The sequence below is a fragment of the Gracilinanus agilis genome, chromosome 6, assembly GCF_016433145.1.
Source record: "Gracilinanus agilis isolate LMUSP501 chromosome 6, AgileGrace, whole genome shotgun sequence".
Classification (NCBI taxonomy): Eukaryota; Metazoa; Chordata; class Mammalia; order Didelphimorphia; family Didelphidae; genus Gracilinanus; species Gracilinanus agilis.
In genome coordinates, this window is record NC_058135.1 from 89,679,474 (window position 1) to 89,702,878 (window position 23,405).

Consider the following 23,405-nt stretch of genomic DNA (forward strand, 5'->3'; position numbering starts at 1 on the left):
GAGGGTCTCAGGGTTGAGGAAAGAGGACTAATTGGAATGGCTCCTTGTTTCTTTGTTGAAACTGTAAATAGCTTTTGCAAATAACCATCTTATATTGTAAATAGCTTTTGCAAGTAATCATCTCATGCCAACTGTAGCAAAACGGGGTTCAGATTTTAGAATGACAAAAAACTGCCATGAGATAGTGGAAGATTGTTGGAGTACTCCTATAAATAGGAGATCACCACAAGGCAAAGGTACTCATTTGTGGGTTAGGTGGGTGGCAAGGGTGGAAGGGGAAAAGCTCTTTAGTCGAACCCAAAATCTTCACCACAGACTTGTGTTAGCTATCTCACTTTAGGGATCTAGCACTTAGGTCAACTGTTCAATCCTGTAATCTGAATTATAATTGATGATCATAAACAATATTATTCATCTAAACCACCAAGAAAATCATCTCTGAAGATCAACAGCTATTTATATCTAGTCAAGTTTAGTTTTATCATCTAGTAGCTAAACTAAACCAAGGTTGCTAAGCCAGTGTGGCAGAATTCCTTTCAAAGAGTTTTCCCCAAGGGGATCTACCTAGCTGTTATTAATTAGTTTTTAGTTTAGCTTAATCCTTTCAATATCTATCCTCATACATCATTCCTTGATCCTCACACCCTCAAGATATTCCTGTTACCTTTAAATTAAAATAGTTAACTGTTGCTGAGATCTGCTTCTAGTCTAGTCCATCTTCTCCAAGAAGTTTCTCACTGTCTATCCTGACAGTTGGGATTGATTCCCTGGCTGCAGAGGATTTCTCAGGCTAATGACCAACTCCTGCCAAAGATTAATTCCTAATCTGTTCAAGATCATCCATACCAATTCACAGTCAGATCAATATAATCAATATTCCATCAAGAAGATACTAAGATATATATCTTCAAGTAAACAGTGATTTTGGCCTGTTTTTAGTTGAGAATTCAAAGTGTCAGCCTTCTGACACTCCTCAGAGGGGAAAGCTGTCCAGCTGCTGAACAGAGAGCAGCCTGAGTTTATTATCCTATCAAAACCTATGAGTCCATGGCCCAGCCAGGCTGAAGCCCAAACTTTCTCTCACCCTTCCCATTAAAACCCTTATTCCTAACTATCTTAAAGTAGTTTAGAAATCACTATGGGAATATAATTATAGTGGAAAGATGACAGTAATCAGGTGTAGAAAGACAGGTTCTCATAAGAGTCTCTGAATCTCTCAGTTGAATCTGTGGTGTAGAATCCAACTTGGAAGGAATCAAATATGGCTGCAGGGACTGTTGTCCAGGGACAGTAATGGGGTTAGAGCAGGCTTGATGCAGGAGATTCAGACATTCACCTTCTTCTTCTTCACAGCTCCTAAAACCCTTGCTTGGGGGGTTTCCCCCTTTTATCCTCCTGGTTCCAATAGTCTTCAACTGATCCTCTTTCTTGGAATTCTCTGTAGCCCCCATATAATTCCACTTTACAATTAATATATATATAAAACTTAGATAGTCTTATCTTAGAAAAGCAAATTTAACATGCTATCAGTGAACTTTATGAAAAAATTCCCAGGAGCAGATGGATTATCAAATGAAAGCTACCAGTCACTTAAGGAACAATGAATCCCAATATTATATTAACTATTTGAAAGAAATAGGTAAAGGTGTCCTTCTGAATTTTTTATGACACACATAGTTTCGATCCTTAAACTAGGGAGAAAAAAAATGAAAAAAAAAACCTATAGATCAATTACCTTAATAATATTAATGTGAAAATATTTTTAAAAAAATTCTAGCAAGGAGTCATAAACTATATCATTCAAATCATACATTATGATGAGGTGAGATTTATTTTATTAATTTTTATTTTGAATATTTTGCCCTAGTTACACATTTCATGTTCTTTCCCTCTCCCCCAACCCCCCCCCCCGAGCCCCCTTAGCTGACATACAATTCCACTGGATTTTACATGTATCATTGATCAAGACTTAATTCCATATTATTGATAGTAGGATTAGAATCATTGTTTAATGTCTACATCCCCAATAATATCCCCAAAAGCCCATGTGTTCAATCAGTTGTTTTTCTTCTGTGTTTTTCCTCCCACAGTTCTTCCTCTGAATGTGGTTAGTTTTCTTTTTCATAAGTCCCTCAGCCTTGCTCTGGATCTTTACTTTGCTGCTAGTAGAGAAGTCCATTATATTCGATTTTACCACAGTATATCAGTCTCTGTGTACAATGTTCTCCTAGATCTGCTCCTTTCACTCTGCATCAATTCCTGGAGGTCATTCTAGTTCACATGAAATTCCTCCAGTTCTTTATTCCTTTGAGCACAATAGTATTCCATGACCAACAGATACCGCAAATTGTTCAGCCATTCACCAATCAAAGGACGTTCTCTCATTTTCCAATTTTTTGCCACAACAAAGAGCAAGGCTATAAATATTTTTGTACAAGTCTTTTCCCTTATTATCTCTTTGGGTTATAATAGAATTAGGGCTATGGCTGGATCAAAAGGCAGATAGTCTTATAAAGCCCTTTAAGCAATTTGATCTTATTGAAGCCCTTAAAGAGGCAAATTTAAAAATTATGAGTTTTCTTTCCCCTCTGTTTCTTATTTACCTTTTCATGTTTCTCTTGATTTTTGTGGTTGGATATCAAACTTTCCATTTAGTCCTGTTCTTTTCTGTGCAAATGCTTGGAAATCTTCTATTTTATTGAAAGCCCATACTTTCCCCTGGAATTAAACAGTCAGTTTTGATGGATAGGTGATCCTTGGTTATAGACCCAGTTCTCTTGCCTTTATAAATATTGTGTTCCAAGATTTAGGTCTTGTAGTGTGGAAGTTGCCAGATCCTGTGTAATCCTTATTGGTGTTCCTTGATATCTGAATTGTCTCTTTCTGACTTCCTGTAATATTTTTCCTTAACTTGGAAGCTTTTGAATTTGTCGATTACATTCCTGGGGGTTGTGTTCTTAGGTTTTAGTGTAGAGGGTGATCCATGGATCCTGTCAATGTCTATTTTGCTCTCTTGTTCGAGGACATTGGGGGAGTTTTCCTGGATAATTTCTTGTAATATGATATCTAGGTATGTATTTCTCTCTGATTTTTTGGAAGACTAATAATTCTCATGTTGTCTGTTCTATACCTGTTTTCTTGATCTATCATCTTCTCATTGAGATATTTCACGTTTCCTTCTATTTTGTAAGTTTTTTTACTTTGCTTTATTGCTTCTTGCTGTCCTGTGTATTCATTGGCTTCTATTTGCCCAAATCTAGCCTTTAAAGACTGATTTTTCGGCTATAATCTTTTGGTTTTCCTTTTTAATCTGGTCTATCTGGCTCTTCAAGGCGTCCAAATGGTCATTTCTGGTCTTCAAATTGCTTATCAATTCATTTTATTTCTGAGCCTCACTTTCCAATTGCAAAATTTTACCTTTTAAACTCTTATTTTCTTGCCAGATCTCATCCATCTTTCTCATGATCTTGGATTTGAACTCTTCAAGATCTTGTGACCCATTTTCATTTTTTTGGCAAGATTTGGATATCTTTAATTGTTTGTCCTCCTCTGTTTTCTGGGGTTTTTTTTTCTGTGCAGAAGTTATCAAGTATTAGAATTTTTGCTTGGTCTTATTATTTATATGTTGGACTTTACTTGGCAACATTATGCTTTCTCTTCCAGACGTCTGAATAAGGCAATCTGATTCTCTTTGTATGGAGTTAGGGAGCAGATTTTCCCTAAGGCTACTTTGTGAGTCTCCTGGCTTGTCTGGGGACCCTCCTGGGGGCTTTGGTCTAACTGTTCTCAGTGTCAAGCCCCCGTAGTCCTAGCTGGCTGCCCAGAGCCTGGAAATTGGCCCACACTTGCTCCTCCACCTGAGGTTTTCCCCTGGGTCTGAGCATGCTGCCTCTGCCTTTTTCAGCCCCACTCCTCTCTCCATGGTCTGAGTTCTCCAGCCTTCTGGGGTGTCAGGTCTTGCTGCTCTCAGGGACAAGCTCCCAGTGGTGGCAGTTTGCTGCCAAGGAGCTAGATTTTGTGCCCCTGCTTGCTCTAACTCTGTAGCACAGCCTCTGACTCTGGTACTGTGAGTGGGGTGCAGGAGGGTTGATCTGCTCACATTTTGATGGCAGATATTTCTCCCCCTTATAGTGTGGAAGTGCCCAAATCCCACATACCTTCAATACTGCACACTATTGTGGGGTCACTTCTTTCATCTGGATTAATTTTTGTGTCCTTTGGATGTACACTATTGTTATGTTGATCTTAGAGATATTTGGGAAGCTGAAGAGATGGTCTGAAACTAGAAACCTGCAGGACTCACTCCTCCCCCTCACACAGGCTTGAATGAGTAGGGAGGGGTAGGTACTCCTTACTCTCACCCCTCCCACCAAGCAGTTGAAAATCAGTTGGAAATGGAGGCAGGACTGATGTCTTCTGGCAAGGCTCAGCAAGGCAAATCTCTAATGATGTTCACTTTCTCAACTTATATTCCCCATAGGTTTGACTGAGGGACAATAGGAGAAGCTTGATTGCTTGTTGTTATCAGGGACAGGTAAATCTAACTTGTATGGGCCAGACAACTGAGGGAAACTTAGCTGAAGTTGGATATAAGTATCCTCAGAATAATAAACAGGCACTGCTTCCAAAAGATGAAGTTTTTACTGATAAAAGAGGAAGGGAAGGCAGGGAAGGGGTTTCAAGGATTTGGATAAGATCTGTGAAGCCCTAAGCTGTTAGGTAGTAACTGACCCTCCCCCTCTGGCAGGTAGTGGCAGACTTTATATTTAGCTTGCCCTCAAAGCTTATAATTATCACTTCTAATATCTAAAACAACTAAATAACAATTGTGCGGTTGCTAGAAAGGTCTAGTTCAGCTAAACAAGCAAACCAATGAGCAGAACCAAGATGGTTCTTGCCCCAGATGGCCTTCAAAGCAATCCCAAAATTGGGAACAGCAAACAGAGTGACCTGCTCACTTCAGCCCCAAGGAATCAACAGTTTAACTACTTTCAAACTGTTCTCTCACGCAGAGTTGTCTAGGGGGGTGGGATCCCCTGGAATTCTGGGTGATGCTTGACCCTGTACCTTGCAGGAATTCCACCCTGCCATTTTCCATGTTGCAGTATTCCCCCTTTTGTAGTAGAATTTCCACTGGAAATTCTGCAATCTTAAGAAATTTCAGCAGTTTACCCCTCTTTATTTTACAACTGAACAACTTTCTAAACAAATTCCTATTCTTAACACCTTAATCCTATTCTTGCTATTCCTATGGCTTATTTGAACTATCTTCCCCTATCTAAGGAGGGAAAAGGAAGGTAAACAAAGGGGAAAAAAGGGTTTTGTTATAAAGTACAAACATAACAACATAACATAGTAACACAACCATAAAACCAAATTTGCAACAATTACAGGTTGCAATCACCATCCTTAAAACATGCAATGAAAATATCTTTGAAACAGATTCAAATGCAAAATTGCAAAAGACAAGTTGTTTCTCAACTTGCTCTTAACTCATAACAAAAGGAACATGGTAAAACTCTATAAGCAAAGTGTTATAGAACTGTCTATACAGAAACCTGAAACATTAATTCTAAGTCTTCATGTTAGTACCTTATTCAAGCTATGTTAATGGGGTTAATACTTCTAAGTTCTAAACTATTCATTTGTTAATGCTATTCTGTTAGTTATAAGTATGTACAAGGCTATATACTTTACTTATCCTCATAATATTGTGACTTTCCCTGACTATGTATTTCAAAGGTCCCTAAAACTACCTTTCCCTAAGTTGTTAGTAATTCTATGCTATATATGTTAGTGATTATAATACAGTCTATACACAATTCCTATATAAAGGTGGAAGTTCCCTTGATGTCTATCAAATCAAGAAACAAACAATGGATCTTTTGGTGTACTGGAGAACCACAATTCTCCACGTGTAGCATATATAGTGTGGCATGCAAGCTACTATGTGATGTCTCATTTGTGTAATGTGTGTTTATGACATGATATTATAGCCTTACGTATTTCTTTCTTCCAGTCCTCTTCCTGCCAGTACTTAATAAAGATTACAAAACCCTTGTGATTGTCCATTACTTCGTGCCACCTCTGCTAGGAATCACTGCAGCTTGTAGCCTCTGTGTTCTTCCTTTCTTCTCTGTACTGCATGCATACTTGTCTGTTGTCTATTGTCTTGTTGGGTGGGTGGCTTGTCACCTTCTTAATTGGGAACCATAATTGTTGTGTAATTGTGTTAATTTTGTGTTGCAAAAAAAATTTGCAGGTTTTTAAAATTTTTATTTAAATTTTATTTATTTATTTATTTTAGAATTTCAGGCAGCTCAATTTTCTTCAATAGTACATTCTGTTTGCTGTGGATTGGGCTGTGTATTCATTACATATTGGTCTGAGTCAGTTGGTGTATCATGGTGTTCTTCATGTACAGCATGTTCTTTTACAGGCTTCACATGTGTGATATGGAACCAGGGGTCTCTGTTCTCAACTTTAACACATGTTGGGCTAGTTAATAGTACTTAGTAAGGTCCTACTCATTTAGGGTCTAGAATGAATTTCCTTGCAAAGTTCCTTATGTAGACCATATCTCCTGGTTTAAGCTGATGTAAGCTAAAGTCTAAAGGAACTCTCTGGGTTAGCAAGCCAAGCTTGTGCAATTCATCCAGTCTTTTCTTTAAGGCTTTTATATATTGGACATTCAGCTCCAAGGTGTGACAAGAGAGCTGACTTCTGGGATGAATTATGCCATGGAGCATGACCATACAAGAGTTCATATGGTGATAGGTGTGTGTCACTACAGGGTTGACTTCTTAAGTAAAAGAGAACAATGGGGAATGTGTGTACCCACTTCAGATGGCTTTCAGAACACACTTTTCCAATAAAATTTTTAATTTTCTTATTGGATACCTCAATTTGCCCTGACGATGTAGCGTGATAGACTGAATGTAAGCTTCTCTGTATCCCCAAAGTCTTGTAAATTTCATGCAGGAGGTTTTGAGAAAAGTGTGACCCATGGTCCGAATCAATTCTAGTTGGTACAGAAAATCTTGGGACCATCTCTCTCAGAACTGTCTTTCCCACAAAGACTGAGTTGTTTTTCTTCGCAGGGAATACTTTTGGCCATTGAGTCAACCTGTCATTGATGACTAGGACATATTTGTATCCTTGACTATTGGGCATTGATATATAATCAAACTTCAAGCACTCAAATGGTGTATAAGCCAACTGTCTGCCTCACAGTCCCTTAACTCTGATCATGCCCTGATTGTACTGTAAAGAAACCTTGCATTTCTGGCACATTCTAATTGCACAAGTGGATATGCCAGGAGCCATCCAGTGTCTTCAAATGCCATCCACCAGGGATTGGGTCCCATAATGGCCTTTGGCATGCAATGCATGGCATAGGGTATAATATAAAGATCTTGGAAGGATGGGTTTGTATGCACTAGAAAACCATACACCTCTCATTAATTTGGCCCCTAGATTTTCTATCCAGTACTTCACTTCCCTTGGGGAGTATGCCTGTTTTAGATCTGCTTCATCCACCAAGGAGAAGTTCAGCACATGGATGGGACCAAATCGGGTACTATATTTGGCTGTTATATTTGCCTTTCTGTTTCCTAATGAGACTCCATCTTCACCCGTTTGATGTGATCAGCAATGCATCACTTCCACCTCCTTAGGTAACTGGACAGCTTCCAGGAGTTGGTTTATAAGGCTCCCATATTTCCTTCCCATCAGCAGTTATAAACCCCCAATATTCCCAGATTTGGCCAGTGCAATGGACTACATTGAACTCATATTTGCTGTAGATATACTCATTTATCCTTCTGTCCCTGTCAATCTCTAGAGCTCTGGTGAGACTCAGGATTTCAGCAGCTTGAGCACTCATGGACTTTGGTAGAGCTGCATACTGTAAAGTCTCATCTTGAGTCACTACAGCTGCACCTGTATACCGTTCCCGATCTAACACAAATGCAGACCCATCGGTAAACAGTGTCAGGTCTGAAGAGATCAAAGGGATATCGGTCACATCATCTCTAGTTTTCTGCACTATTTCCAAGGTATCTTCACAGCTATGGATGGGTTCCCTTTCTAATGGTAAGTCTGGCATTAGTGTGGCTGGGTTGATCTCCTTAAAACGATGGAAAGTTAGGTTCTCATTGCCCAGCAACACAATTTGATATTGGGATAAGCTTTGGGATGTAAACGCTTGCAGGTTGCTGTTTTTCAAGATAGTATCTATTTGATGAGGTGAGCACAGCATAATCCTGCATCCGAAAACCAGATCTGAAGATTTTTTAATCATTAGGGCAGCAGCTGCAATTGTTCTCATACATGGTGGCCTCCCTCTAGCCAAAACATCTAGCTGGGAGCTATAATAGGCTATTGGTCTGAACTGATCCCCAAGAGTCTGCACTAATACAGCACTGGCTATTCCCTTGTCCTCATGCACAAACAGGTGAAACAGTTTTGCATGGTCAGGGATACCAAGTGCAGGGCTTGATAACACATCTGTTTTTAGTTTTTCTATTGCATACTTGTGTTCCTGTGTCAGTTTGAAAAATTCTGAGACAATTCTGTCAGGGGTTTTGAGATCAGACTATAACCAGGTATACACTGCCTACAGTAACCTATGTTTCCTAAAATTGCACAGAGCTGCTTCTTGGTCCTAGGCATGCACAGCTTCTGTATATGTGCAACTCTTTTTTGGGAAATCCGTCTTATACCCTTTTCCAACACGAAGCAGAGGCACTCAAGTTTTGGCAAAACCCACTGTAGCTTGGCCCTGGAGATGTTTAATCCCCTTTTGCGTAGCTCTTGTAATAGATATGTGCTGTCCCTTTGACATATTCGAGCATTTGGTGACATTAGCAAAAGGTCAACAACATAATGCACTACTTTGCTCTCAGTGAATATGATTGATTCAAGGTCTCTTTGCGGGATCTTGCAAAAGATATTTTCACTTTTGGAGAAGCCTTGTGGAATTCGGGTCCAGCAGATTTGTTTACCCTCCCAGGAAAATGCAAAAATCTTTTGACTGGACTCATGCAGGGGTACGGTAAAATACGCACAGCACAGGTCAACTACCATGAACCAGGTTGCACTACTTGGAATTTCAGGGATGATATCTGCTGGGGTAGGTACTACTGCATGTCCCTTCTTAACAAAGTTGTTTACTGCTCTCAGATCCTGCTCCAAATGCCATTGTGTTTTGCCATTTGGATCTTTCTTTGTTTTTTAATGGGCATAATAGGTATGTTGTACTTGGATATTATAGACCAAAATGCCTTGTTCCAGGAGACTTTGGATAATAGACCCAATACCCAATGTGACCTATTTTCTCAACCAATACTGAGGGATCCTAGGTGGAGTGCCCTCTTTCAACTCAATCTTAACAGGTGTGGCAGATTTCAAAATTTCCACATCAATTGAATGCTTAGCCCAAACTGCCTCTGGGATACATTTTGGTATTTCAAAGATACTCCCCATATGTTGTTCCTCCTCATCACCCTCCTCTTGCCCTAGGAATAGCAAGGGATGGTGCTTGAGTGACTGTTTGGGTAAGTGTAGGAATATTTGGCCTGACTTATCACACTGGATAGTGGCACCTAATTTACAGAGAACATCCCTCCCCAAAAGGTTGGATGGGCATCTGGGTATCAACAAAAAGGAATGATCTAAAGTCATTGGGCCTATCTTCACCATCTTAGATCTTAACTTGGGCACCAACTCCATTTGCCCAGTGGCTCCTTTTACTCTCACAGACTGCATCAGTGCACACTTTTCTGGTGCAGATGTTAACATAGACCAGGTTGCTCCAGTGTCAATAAGAGCAGGATAGATTTGATTCCCTATTGTCACCATAACCAAGGGTTCCCTGACATTAGCTCTCTGATCAACAGGTACCAAAGGTGATTCTATTTCAATGTCCCCTAAATCCCATTGATCTTGTTCTAGGACTTCTGTCTGTGCTGGTTCAGGATTCTCTGAGTGTAATGATGGTAAGCCTCCCTCAAATGTGGCTTTTTGTACTTCCTGTTCCTTAATCAGCATCCCTGAACTGTTCACGGGCCTATCAGTGTCAAGGTGTATCTCAGTTTTCCCAGACCATGAGTAAGGTAGAGTGTCCTTCTCTTCAGTGAACATGCTTTGCTTGGTTTGTGCAAAGTTAGATTCAGGAGAGGTAATTCTTTGCATGAAAGGAAATTCTTCAGAATTGGGAAAGTGTTGTTAGTTCATGACTACATCCCAATCCTGTGAGTCTATGCCTTCTTTTTGTATCTGACCCCCAAACTCTATGTCAGTAACAGGAAACTTAACTGCAGATGTACTTTGCATAGTAAACAAAGTCAGTGTTGTAGATTCTTTCTCTGTTCCTGTTGGTGTCATTTTATTTCTCTCTTGGCTATTGACATTTATGGAAGTGAATTCCTTTAAATGCATGAACTCAGAATCTACTCTAAAGGCAGCTCTCTCTGGAGTATCACAGGCTTGAAAATGTGTTATATCTGTATGCACCTGACCCTGAAGTAGGATTGGTAAAAATTCCTTAGCTCCAGGATCCAGCTTTAAAGTTTCTTTAGTATTGTAGCAACTAGACTTTCCACTTTCCCTTCCAGCTTCCCCAGTTGGTGATAGAGAAGAGGTTGTGCCTGTGTCTGAGAATTTTGCACTTTCCTTCTCAATGGTCTGGAGGAGCCCATCTCCCCTGTTGACACTGTTTGTTTCTAAGAAATCCCCATTAGAACACCTGTCTAAAACCATTGCCCTTGTTGCTTGGCCTTGCTGTATTACTGAATGTTTTAAATGATCCACAGTCTTACTACACAATAATGTTTCTTACCCCTTACAGTGAGAATAAATGATTGCTACTTTCTTCAAGCTCCTATCAAGGATTTGTGCAGATGTGTCTGGTTTCCTTTCATTATTCTCCACATCACTGTTTCCCTTCCCACAAATTCTCTCCTTTATTTCTATTGTATCCTCCTCCATTTGCAACTCCTCCTCAGTCATTTCTTTGTAACTTTGTGTTACATCCATCAACCCATAATTCATAATTTCTTCTTCACTTATTTTGTCCTTCCCCCATTCCTCTGCCACATTATTGTCACTGCCCTTATCTGTCCTTGCAACAACTAAGGCTGCTTTCTCAGTTCATAAGACTTGCTCCTTGGGACACGTATTCCTCCATTTTTGACAAACTAGGGGAATTAATGAATTTATCACAGTTATGGTCACAACACCTGGTCTTTATTTTGTCACTATATCTGTTCTTGTCCCTGTTGTTGCTACTATTATTGCTGTTATTGTTATATCTAGAATTATAGTAGGAATTTCTCCTCTTGATGTTATTGTTATTGCTTCTATTCCCAAAATTTATCTGAGATTTAAACCTACATTTATGAACAATATGTCCAAATTTTGAGCACATGAAACAGTGCTTGACAGAGTTGTTAATATTGCTGGAGGATTGCCTAGGCCTGCTCTGGCTCCTCTGATTGCTGGACATCAGAGCCATATTTTTAATCTCCTCAAACTCCTTGACCTTTTGACCTTCCTTTAGTTGTCTCTTCAGCTCTGCAATCTCCCTATCCTTTTCAGAGTCCTTTGATTGCTTAGGCTCACTATCCCTAGACTCATGGATGTATGCAGCAGTCTTTCTTAGTTTTTCAATGGGCATGGTCTCCCTTGGCGGGCAATGTAATTTGAAATAAGCCTGGATGTGGGTTATACTGCCCTTTACAAACTGCCTCCTGACATGCTGGATGTTATCCTCAGCTGTCATGTCCCTGAAACCTAGAATAGTTTCGCCTGCCTCTAAGAGCCTGTCCAGGTAAAGGCTTGGGTGTTTTTCCTCCCCTTGTCTTAATTTCTCAAAGGATCCCCATGCATTTTATCATCTTGCATGGAGCCTCATCACTTCTGCTAAATTCTCTCTCCACCTTTTAAGATAAATCAAGTTTGCATGTGAGGAGATTTCCAAGTCCTGGTGTTGTTCTGGCTACAAGGCAAGATTGGGGTTGCTTCTTGTCTTGGCTATAAACTTTGCCTTTTCAATAGGGGTGCATAAGATCTCCAGATCACTCTCTGAGAAAGGATTGTAGCCTTTAACATGTATAATGCCTAAGTCACGTTTTACCACTGTCCTATCAGTAATGGGAAGGATAGTTACAGGAGCTGCTTCAACTCCTGCAACCTGTTATTCTTCAGTCTTCTTATCCATAGCTTGTTGTTTAATATCACCCCCCTTTTGTGGTGTGACTGCACTCTCAATAATCTCTAGCTGCATGATTGTCTTTGCATGATTTGTCCATTTTCCATGTTGTACTATATAGGTTGGTAAGGAAAGAAAGTTGCCCTGCTTCTATTCTGCAGCTGTCTTAACCCAGAAGTTTCCAATGACATGAGATTTATAACAGGAATGCAGGCCTTTTTCAATATTGGGAAAATTAAGAAAATTAATATCACATCTGACATTATCAATAACAATGATAAAATTATATGATCATATCAATATACTCAGAAAAAGCCTTAGATAATATAAAAAACCAATTCTTCTTGGAAACAGAAAGAATAGGAATCAATGGATCTTTTCTTAAAATGATGTGTTATCTATCTAAAACCAATCACAAGCATGATTTATAATGGGGATAAATTTGAAACATTCCCAGTAAGATTAGGATTATTACATGGATGTTCATTATCACCATAATTATTCAATATTATAATAGAAGTGCTAAAAAAAAGAAAAAAATTGAAGGTAAAAAGTAAGCAATGAAGAAATGAACACTATCACTCTTTGTAAATAATATGATAGTATATGTAGAGATTCGTAGGGGATCAACTAAAAATTAGGTGAAACAATTAACCTCTTTAGCAAAGTTTCAGAATACAAAATAAGACCATATAAATTATGTTACACTATTCAAAAAACCCAGGTAGGGGAGATCAAAAGAGAAATTCCATTTAAAATAACTGCAGAAAATATGAAATCCTTGTCAGACTGAGTGCTAAGGGATTATATAAGCAAAACACTTTTCTCACACATAAAGATAGATTTAAACAAATGGAGAAATATTAATTACTTATTGCTAGACTGTGACAAGATAATAAAATTACAATTCTACTCATGTAAATTTACTTGATCAGTTCCACTGAACTTGACCCCACCCTAATGATGAGACATCTTTGATCCTTATGTACTGTTCACCCATGTTTGGAATGTATTCTATATTAACTTCTACCCTTTGGATCTCTGACTTCCTTTAAGATTCAGTTAAACCAGTAATCCTATATAAATCATTTCCTGAGCTCCCCAGATTTCTTTACTTCTCACTCTCAAAATTAACTTGTATTCATTTTCCATCTATTATGTCTATTAGCCATATAAATATAAGCTGAAGCTGAAAGCCTCATATCCTATTTTAAATCTAATACTTTAATTAGGTGAGAACTCATTTTCTTCACTCAGTCAAAAGGCTTTAAACTAAGAATGAGCATATCTTATAATAGAAACTCTCATCTTTTACCTTAACAGAGGTGAGAGATCCATAAATGTGGAACACTTAATATATTTTCAAAATTTGCATTTGATTAGTTTTCTGATTTTTTTCTCCTTTTCTTTCTTTTAAAAATATATTATATATTATAAAGGATACATCTTTTGGAGAATAAAGAAAGGAAAACTGGGAGAAATTTTGTCACTGCAAAAAGAAAAGATATCTATATCTGTCTATCTATTTAAAAGAAAAGTCTCTCAACCAGAAGGAAGTTGCACATGAATCATCTTTTTGAGAGGGTGAAACAACAACTATTCCCCAGGGATCTTCTGTAAATGATTAAGTGTGTTGAGTCAAGGGGATATCAAATTCCAGAAATTGGTGCATATGTGGGGTTTTATATGACTCCCCTAAGAAGGAACCTGCTGGTTTGGAGGGTGAAGGACTTAAAGGTTCCAGAATATGTTGGATTTGCTATATTCCCACAATTGTCTTAAATAGGAACCTAGGATCAGCTCCTGTCAGTATCCTAATTATCAGAACCCAAGGACAGATTGAACTCAAAACACTCTGTTAAATATTCCAAAAAAGAGACCCTACAATTGATTGATTAACAGAAATTTTTGAGCAACCTATGAATGGGAGAAGACTTTTAGCAATCAGGATCTATGAATTATCTCTTCATCATATGTGTTCTTTAATGGAGAAACCATTTTCTCTTAGTCTATGTTTATTTTTGTGGTAAAATGTATCAGATGCTTTTATTGTACATGTTCCTTTCTAAAAGCTGCTTAAACCTGGATGACGTACTGATTCTTAACTGATAATCTGTGGTTACTGAAGAAGAAAAAACATATTGGTGGAGGATAGAGCTAATGATATTAGAAAAAGAAAATCCCTTCCTGTTTAAGGGCACCCCTAGAATCTTAAGGGAGAAGAATAATTAATCTTATTCTAAGAACATGACTCATCAGTGAGCTCAATGAGGACACCTCAAAATTTAAATGAGTCCCATATATAAGCTTCATGGAAATAGGGAACATTTCACTTTTGCTGATATTTGACCATTTTCTGACATAGTATGCACTTAAATGCTTGTTGATTGATTGATTAAACCTTGGATGACAATTAGATATCTGTTACTGGAACTAATCATCAATTATAACAAATTTTCCAGCCTGACTTTTCTGGTAAAGCCTTCAAGAACATAGATTCATTTCCATCTCATACAATGAAGCATCATGGCAGGAATATAATGAATATTAAACTAACTTTTGGAGAATAATACGAAATTCTATATTATGTGAGTTTTTTCTTGATTCACTGGGAGATGCAATGACTCCTTACTATCTTACCCTCCTTCTCCATTTCCGAATATAGTAAAAGGTTGGTATAATTATATTATGTGCTACTTTGCTGAAGGTTTTCAGGTTATGGTACTTTATTATTGGAGAAAGACTTAAAGATCATTTTAGAGAGTTATTTTTTATATTAAAGAACAAGAGACTTCCTGGTTAAGATGGTGGCATGGTAAAAAGCAGCTGCTTAACCTCTCCTAACCAAAACATACAGGACTCCTCAAGAAGACAAAAAAAAATCCATAGGAACAAAGGGACCCCACAACAGAGCACAGCATTGGAGGTATGTGGAATAAGGGCATTTCCATGCTTTTATAAAGAGGTGAAATAGCTCTCACTAAAAGAAGAGCTGAGCAACCCCCTCCCAAAACCCACCCCACCTACAGTGCCAAAGCCAGTGCACAAGAGTTAGAGCAAGTTTGGGGCACACATTAAGTCCTTGGCAGCTACCTGGGGTCAACAGGGCCTGCTCCTGAGAGCAGCAAGACTTAAGACCCCAAGAGGCTAAAGAACGCACGAGGACTTTGAACACAGACCCTGAGAACTGGCATGAGTGCGGGCGTGGACTCAAGCACAGACACGGATCCTGAGCTCAGGCAAGGACTCGGATCTTGAGCACAGGCGTGGACCTTGAGTGGGGACCCAGTGCAGAAGGGGTTCACAACTGTGGAAGCAGCGCCCTGAGACTTTTAAATGAGCCTCAAGCAGAGGAACAAAAAGGGGACCACCAGGAGGCTTGACCCTGAGAACAACTAGACCTGAGACCTCAGGAGCCTAAAGAGTGCAGACAGACCCTGAGTGTGAGTATGAACCTGAGAGGGCACAGGGCTAACAATGCAAGCCAGAGCAAGAACCCCAAAAGAGAAAGATCGTAAAGGAGAAATCTGTAACACTTGACAATTTTTACACAGATAAAATCCAGACAAAAGAGCAAACAGCAGAGGAGAACAAACAAGTAATCATATCCAAACCTTCACAAAATAATGAAAACTGGCCACAAGCTATTGAAGAGTTCAAATCTCAGATGATGAGAAAGATGGAAGAGATTTGGCGAGAGAAGTGGGAAATAGCTCAAAAGGAAATTAACAGGTTAAAAGACAGAAACTCCCAATTGGAGAAAGATGCCCCCAAATCAAACGAAATGGTAAGCAAATTGGAAACCAAAATCTGGGAAGAAAATAACAGTTTAAAAGGCAGAATTTTGCAATTGGAAAGTGATGCTCAGAAATCAAATGAACTGATAAGCAAATTGAACACGAGAAATGACCAGATTGAAAAGGAAAACCAGTCCCTAAAGGCAAGAATTGAGCAATTAGAAACTAATGATCTCTCAAGACAGCAAGAACAAATAAAACAAAGTCAAAAGACTGATAAAATAGAAGGAAACATGAAATATCTCAATGAGAAAGTGACAGACCAAGAAAACTGGTCTAGAAGAGACAATCTGAGAATCATTGGTCTTCCTGAAAAAGCAAAAATTAATAGAAATTTGAACTAATTAATAGAAATTTTAAACATTGCAAACAAATGTAAAAGAGCAGAAATAATAAATGTAACCTTCTCAGATCATAATGCAATAAAAATAATAATTAGTAAGGGCACCTGGACAGGAAATCAAAAACCAATTGGAAATTAAACAATATGATTCTCCAAAACCAGCTAGTCAAAGAAGAAATCATAGAAAAAATCAACAATTTCATTGAAGAGAATGACACTTATGAGACATCCTACCAAACTCTGTGGGATGCAGCCAAGGCAGTACTCAGGGGGAAATTGATATCCTTTTATGCATATATTAAGAAATTAGGGAGGGCAGAGATTAACAAATTGGGCATGCAACTTAAAACATTAGAAAGTGAGCAAATTAAAAATCCCCAGATGAAAACTAAATTAGAAATAGAAAAAATCAAGGGAGAAATTAATGAAATTGAAAGTAAAAGAACTATTGAATTAATAAATAAGACTAGAAGCTGGTATTTTGAAAAAAAAACAGATAAAATAGACAAAGCACTGGTCATTCTAATTAAAAAAAGGAAAGAAAAAAAAAACCAAATTGACAGTATCAAAGATGAAAAGGGAGACCTCACCTCTAATGAAGTGGAAATTAAGGCAATCATTAAAAACCATTTTGCCCAATTATATGGCAATAAATATAGCAGTCTAGGAGATATGGATGAATATTTACAAAAATATAAATAGCCTAGATTAACAGCAGAAAAAATAGAATATTTAAATAATCCCATATCAGAAAAAGAAACTGAAGAAACCATCAAAGAACTCCCTAAGAAGAAATCTCCAGGGCATGATTGATGGAATCACAAGTGAATTTTATCAGACATTCAAAGAGCAACTAATCCCAATACTACACAAATTATTTGATATAATAAGCAAATAAGGAGTCCTACCAAATTCCTTTTGTGAGACAAATATGGTGCTGATTCGAAACCCAGGTAGATAAAAAACAGAGAAAGAAAAGTACAGACCAGTCTCCCTAATGAACATAGATGCAAAAATTTTAAATAGAATATTAGCAAAGAGACTCCAGCAAGTGATCAAGAGGATCATCCACCAAGATCAGGTGGGATTTATACCTGCAATGCAAGGATGGTTCAACATTAGGAAAGCCATACACATAATTGACCATATCAACAATCTAAGAAACAAAAATCACATGATTATCTCAATAGATGCTGAAAAAGTCTTTGACAAAATACAGCATCCATTCCAATTGAAAACACTGAAAAGTATAGGAATAGAAGGACCTTTCCTAAAAATAATAAAGATATATCTTAAGCCATCAACAAGCATCACATGAGATGGGGATAAATTAGAAGCCTTTCCAATAAAATCAGGAGAGAAAGAAGGATTCCCATTATCACCTCTATTATTTAACATTGTACTAGAAACACTAGCAGTAGCAATTAGAGAAGAAAAAGAAATTGAAGGTATCAGCACAGGCAATGAGGAGACTCAGCTCTCACTCTTTGCAGATGATATGATGGTATACTTAAAAAATCCTAGAGAATCAACTAAGAAGCTTGTAGGAATAATCAACAACTTTAGCAAAGTTGCAGGATACAAAATAAATGCACATAAATCATCAGCATTTCTATATATTTCCAACACATTAGAGCAGCAAGAGGTAGAAAGAGAAACACCATTTAAAATCACCCTAGACAATATAAAATACTTAGGAATCAATCTAACAAAACAAACACAGGAATTATATGAAACCAACTACAAAACACTTTCCAAACAATTAAAACTAGATCTAAAGAATTGGAAAAATATTGATTGCTCATTTGTAGGACAAGCTAACATAATAAAAATGACAATTCTACCCAAATTAATTAACCGATTTAGCAGCATACCTATCAAACTTCCAAAAATCTTCTTTACTGAATTAGAAAAAACTATAACAAAGTTCATCTGGAATAACAAAAGATCAAGAACATCAAGGGAAATAATGAAAAAAAAATGTGAAGGAAGGTTGCCTAGCAGTACCAGATATTAAACTATACTATAAAGCAGCAGTCATCAAAACGGTATGGTACTGGCTAAGAGACAGAAGGGAGGATCAGTGGAATAGACTTGGGGTAAGTGACATCAGCAAGACAGTGTATGATAAACTCAAAGAGGCCAACTTTTGGGTCAAAAATCCACTATTTGACAAAAACTGCTGGGAATTTTGGAAAACAATATGGTAGAGAATAGGTTTGGATCAATATCTCACACCCAACACCAAGATATATTCAGAATGGGTGAATGACTTGAATATAAAGAGAGAAATTATCAATAAGTTAAGTGAACATAGAATAATTTACTTGTCAGATCTCTGGGTAAGAAAAAAAATTTAAAACTAAGCAAGAGGTAGAGAAAATTACAAAATATGAAATAAATGATTTTGATTATATCAAACTAAAAACCTTTTGCACAAACAAAAACAATGTAGCTAAAATCAGAAGGAAAGCAACAAGTTGGGAAAAAATCTTTATAACAAAAAACTCTGACAGGGGTCTAATTACTCAAATATGCAAGGGGTTAAACCAATCTTATAAAAATCAAGCCATTCCCCAATTGATAAATGGGCAAGAGACTTGAATAGGCAATTTCAGATAAAGAAATGAAAATTATCAATAAGCACATGAGAAAGTGTTCTAAATCTCTAATAATTAGAGAAATGCAAATCAAAACAACTCTGAGGCATCACCTCATACCTAGCAGCTTGGCTTAAGTGAAAGAAGGGGAGAGTAATAAATGCTGGTGGGGATGTAGCCAAATTTGGACATTAATGGATTACTGGTGGAGTTGTGAACTGATCCAACCATTCTGGCTGGCAATTTGGAACTATGCTCAAAGGGCTATGAAAGAATACCTGCCCTTTGATCCAGCCATACCATTTTGGGTTTGTACCCCAAAGAGATCATAGAAAAACAGACTTGTATGAAAATATTTATTGCTCTGCTTTTTGTGGTGGCAAAAAACTGGAAAATGAGGGAATGCCCTTCATTTGGGGAATGGCTGAACAAATTGTGGTATATGCTGGTGATGGAATACTATTGTGCTCAAAGGAATAATAAACTGGAGGAATTCCATGTGAACTGGAAAGACCTCCAGGAATTGATGCAGAGTGAAAGGAGCAGAGCCAGCAGAACATTGTACACAGAAACCAATACACTGTGGTAAAATAGAATGTAATAGACTTCTGTACTAGCAGCAATGCAATGACCCAGGAAAATTCTGAGGGTTTCATGGAAAAGAATGCTACCCACATTCAGAGGAAGATCTTCATGAGTGGAAACAGAAGAAAAACAACTGCTTGAACACATCGGTTGAGGCAGACATGATTGGGCATGTAGACTTGAAACTACCACACCAATGCAACTATCAACAATTTGGAAATAGCTCTTGATCAATGACACATTTTAAAACCAGTGGAAATACACATCAGGCATGGGGGGAACTTGGGGGATGAAGGGGAAAGAGCATGAATTATGTAATCATGTTAGGTTTTCTAAAAAATAAATATTAATAAATGTTTAAAAAAATAAAGGACAAGAGAGGGTAACTTGTCCAGGGTCACAGAGGCAGTTAGTGGTAAAATGAAAACCAATACTTTAGTATTCCAACTTTCAATCCAGTTCATTAGATCATGAGATTTTCAAAATGTGAAGGCCTTTAGTGATCATTTAGTCTGACTATTTCATTTTTAAAGATGTTGAGCTGATGTCGTTATAGCTATTGGCATCATAATACTTGCAATACTGTTATGTTGTGCTAGTGTCCTTCTGGAGTTACTAAGTGGATGATGTTTGGGACAATCAAGTATTTAATGAAGGACATGTTATTTGCCTAAGGCTGACAACTGTGTAACCATGCACTAGTAGTGTATTGTATTTGTATTTTAGTTTCCTTGTTTTCAAAATTAATAAAGGGCCTCAAAAGTCTTTTCTCATTCTAAATCTGAGTCACTGAGTAGCTGATTTCTAATAATTCTCTCAGTTGTGAAAGTTCTAATTCTAAAAATAGAAGTGACTAGTCCTGCATTTGGACATGTAGCTTTTTATTGGAAGAAACGGGACTAGACTGCACTGAGTAATCTCTGAAGTAAACAAAAAAAAATGGACTACAAGGTTCTCATACTAACTCTTCTAGGTAACCTTTACTAAGGATGATTTATCCTTTCTGGGACTTAACTTGTGTTTGAAAAGTGTTTATTAAATTAAATGTCCCTTTTTGTGAATGAATGTAATTAATTATTATATTTAGTTCTTTGTCTTACTTATTTTAAAGTTATAGTTTTCTTTCTACTCTATCTTTCAGACAAACTTTCTTTACTTTGCGCTCATTTAAAATAATCAAAGATAAAATGTCAATTGCTTTTTTGATTTATTCACTTCCCTTCACCAAGGTAAAATGTTTCTTAAATGTCTTTTACAAAAATGTCCCAAATATGCATCCACACCTCATTTACTTCACTGCATGGTTCTTTTTATAGGAGTTGTTCATGGAAATAAAGTAATTCAAATGTATTTCAACACGGATCCTATAAAGTTATATCATTATTGATGAACTCTAATGGAAATAGCTTTGCCTGTACAGGTTTTACACAATTTATCAACCACAGTCAATTGGACCTCTCATTGTCATAAAGAGAAAATAACTTTAATACAAAGAAGCCTCCTGTAATTTTGAAAATATACCTTGATATAGGAATGCAAAAATTTAGTAAGAGACTATTTAGATACTAATTTAGTTCATTAGGTCAACTTATGAAGTTCTTGAGTCACTGAATAAAGAATGGATTTTATTGAACCAGAACAGGAATTTCTTATATGTATTGTTGTATGGTGTTTAATTGTCATATATCCTAAGAGCCCCTTGTATGTATCAGTCTGAACCCTGAGTAATTTGTTATCACAGTTGTTAAAATTACCTAACTTCCTTTCATACCAATATCTAACACCAATAAACAAGCAAGGGATCAGCTGTGGTTAGTTAATATTGCTTGTATATATCCTTGCCAAGACTTGCAATCTAAAGATTTGTAAAATGTTTTGTTGTTGTGATAGGTGAATAATTAACTGTTTCAGCTATAAGTGCAGCCACAGGAAACATTTCATGAAAAGCCATATCAACAGAAATACCTCAGTATAGTTGTAGTCAGAAGTTTGAATGTCTAATCAAGGACCATTACTGTCACATCTGATGATGTAATTGAAACTATTGGTTTTCTTGAGCTAAGTTTAGACTACCCATCAATTAGGAGTCCAAAGCTTGTCTTTAAGACAATAGGTTTCCAAAATAGTCTTTTGCAATATAAAATGCCTTAGTGTGGAAACATAAAACAATCTCCAACCCTTGAAATTATGTATAATTTTTTGTGTCAATAAAAATGAACATTTATTTACTTACTTTTGTCTGTTGAGTCACAAAACATTTACTAACCAATTACCATTTACTAGAACTATATTAAGATCTGAAAGCTCAAAGAAGGGAAGTCAGCTGATTCAGTAAATAAACTATTAGACATGGAGTCATGATGTATCCATATTCAAATCTCAGACATTAAAATTATATCCTCTGAGTTGTCTTTAATCTTTGGCTCAGTTTCTTGATTTGTAAAAGGGAAATAATAATAGAATCTGCTCCCCAGGGTTGCTATCAAGATGAAATGAAATAATATTTCTAAGATAGTTTGCATAGCTTAAAGTACAGCATGAATGTCAGCTACATTAAATTAACAGTGTGATATTATATACACAGGTTTACACAGAGTAGTGTAAGGAATAAACAGATTTGAGTTTTATTTGGGGTTTAGGAAAATAAGATAAATTAGGAATTGGGGATAATTTAAGGGTTTTTACACTTAAGATTTCTGTTAAGGCTGCCTCAGGGCCAGCTTAGAACTTGGAGCAAAGCTGCCCGAATTTTGTGGTTATAATGGGGTTCAAAAATTTCCAACTGTCACTCTGAGGAGCTTCTCTCTCTCTCTCTCTCTCTCTCTCTCTCTCTCTCTCTCTCTCTCTCTCTCTCTCTCTCTCTCTCTCTCTCTTATATATATATATATACAAAGTCCTAAAAACCTCTTTTCCTTGCTCCCTGGTAAATTCCATGAAAAATATTTGGGAATACAAGATTGGCAGTTTGGGAAGAGTGAGGTAACTGTTGGCAGTGGCTGGAATGAGAAAATTAATGAGAAAAGAGGCAAGAAGACCTTTTATCTTTATCTCTGTGAGTTTACAAAATAAAGACAAGGTTGTTTGGCCTAAATAGGCTAGGAAAGCCAATTTGGCTGACCAGGGAAAATTTTTAATAGTCTAGAAGGTGCCTTTTTCCAGGTTTCCCTCTCTACCAACTTGATTTTCCTCTCTCCGTCCCCCCAGCCCCCTTTACCACAAGTGGCAGGAACAATCTTTCCCCATTATCTCCTTGATCCTTTTGAAACTCCCACAACCTTGACATTCTCTTTCTCACTCTTCCCTTCTCCTCTAGAAAGTTAAAGCTCTGGGAGGGAATTTAGAAAGCTTCTAGTTCAACCCCTTCATTTTACAGATGAGGAGGGAGGAAAATAAGTTTATAATTTTCATTTATAGAAAAGGAGTTGAGAGCCAGAGTGTGTGTGAAGGACATGTTTCCCAAGTTAGAGACTTTGGTAGAGGAGTTAAGAAAAGTCTGGAATCCTGGGCAAAATTTGCTTTGGGGAAAAATATGACATAATAATAGATAAATGATAAAGGCCAGATGAAAGGGGTCTCTTTACTACCAACATATGAATCATTTCCACTTTCTATTAAGCAACACCACTTGTTTCTTTCCAAATAGTCCCTTTGGAAGGGACTCTATGTACTATGTAATATAATGTATATTTGAAATTTTATTATATATATGTATATATATATATATATATATATATATATATATGTAATTCATGATTCTTACCCCTCCCTTTCTTCCCTCCTCCCAGAGCTGACAAACAGTTCCACTGGGTTATAATATATCATAGTTCAAAACCTATGCCCATGTTATTCATATCTGCAACAGAGTGATC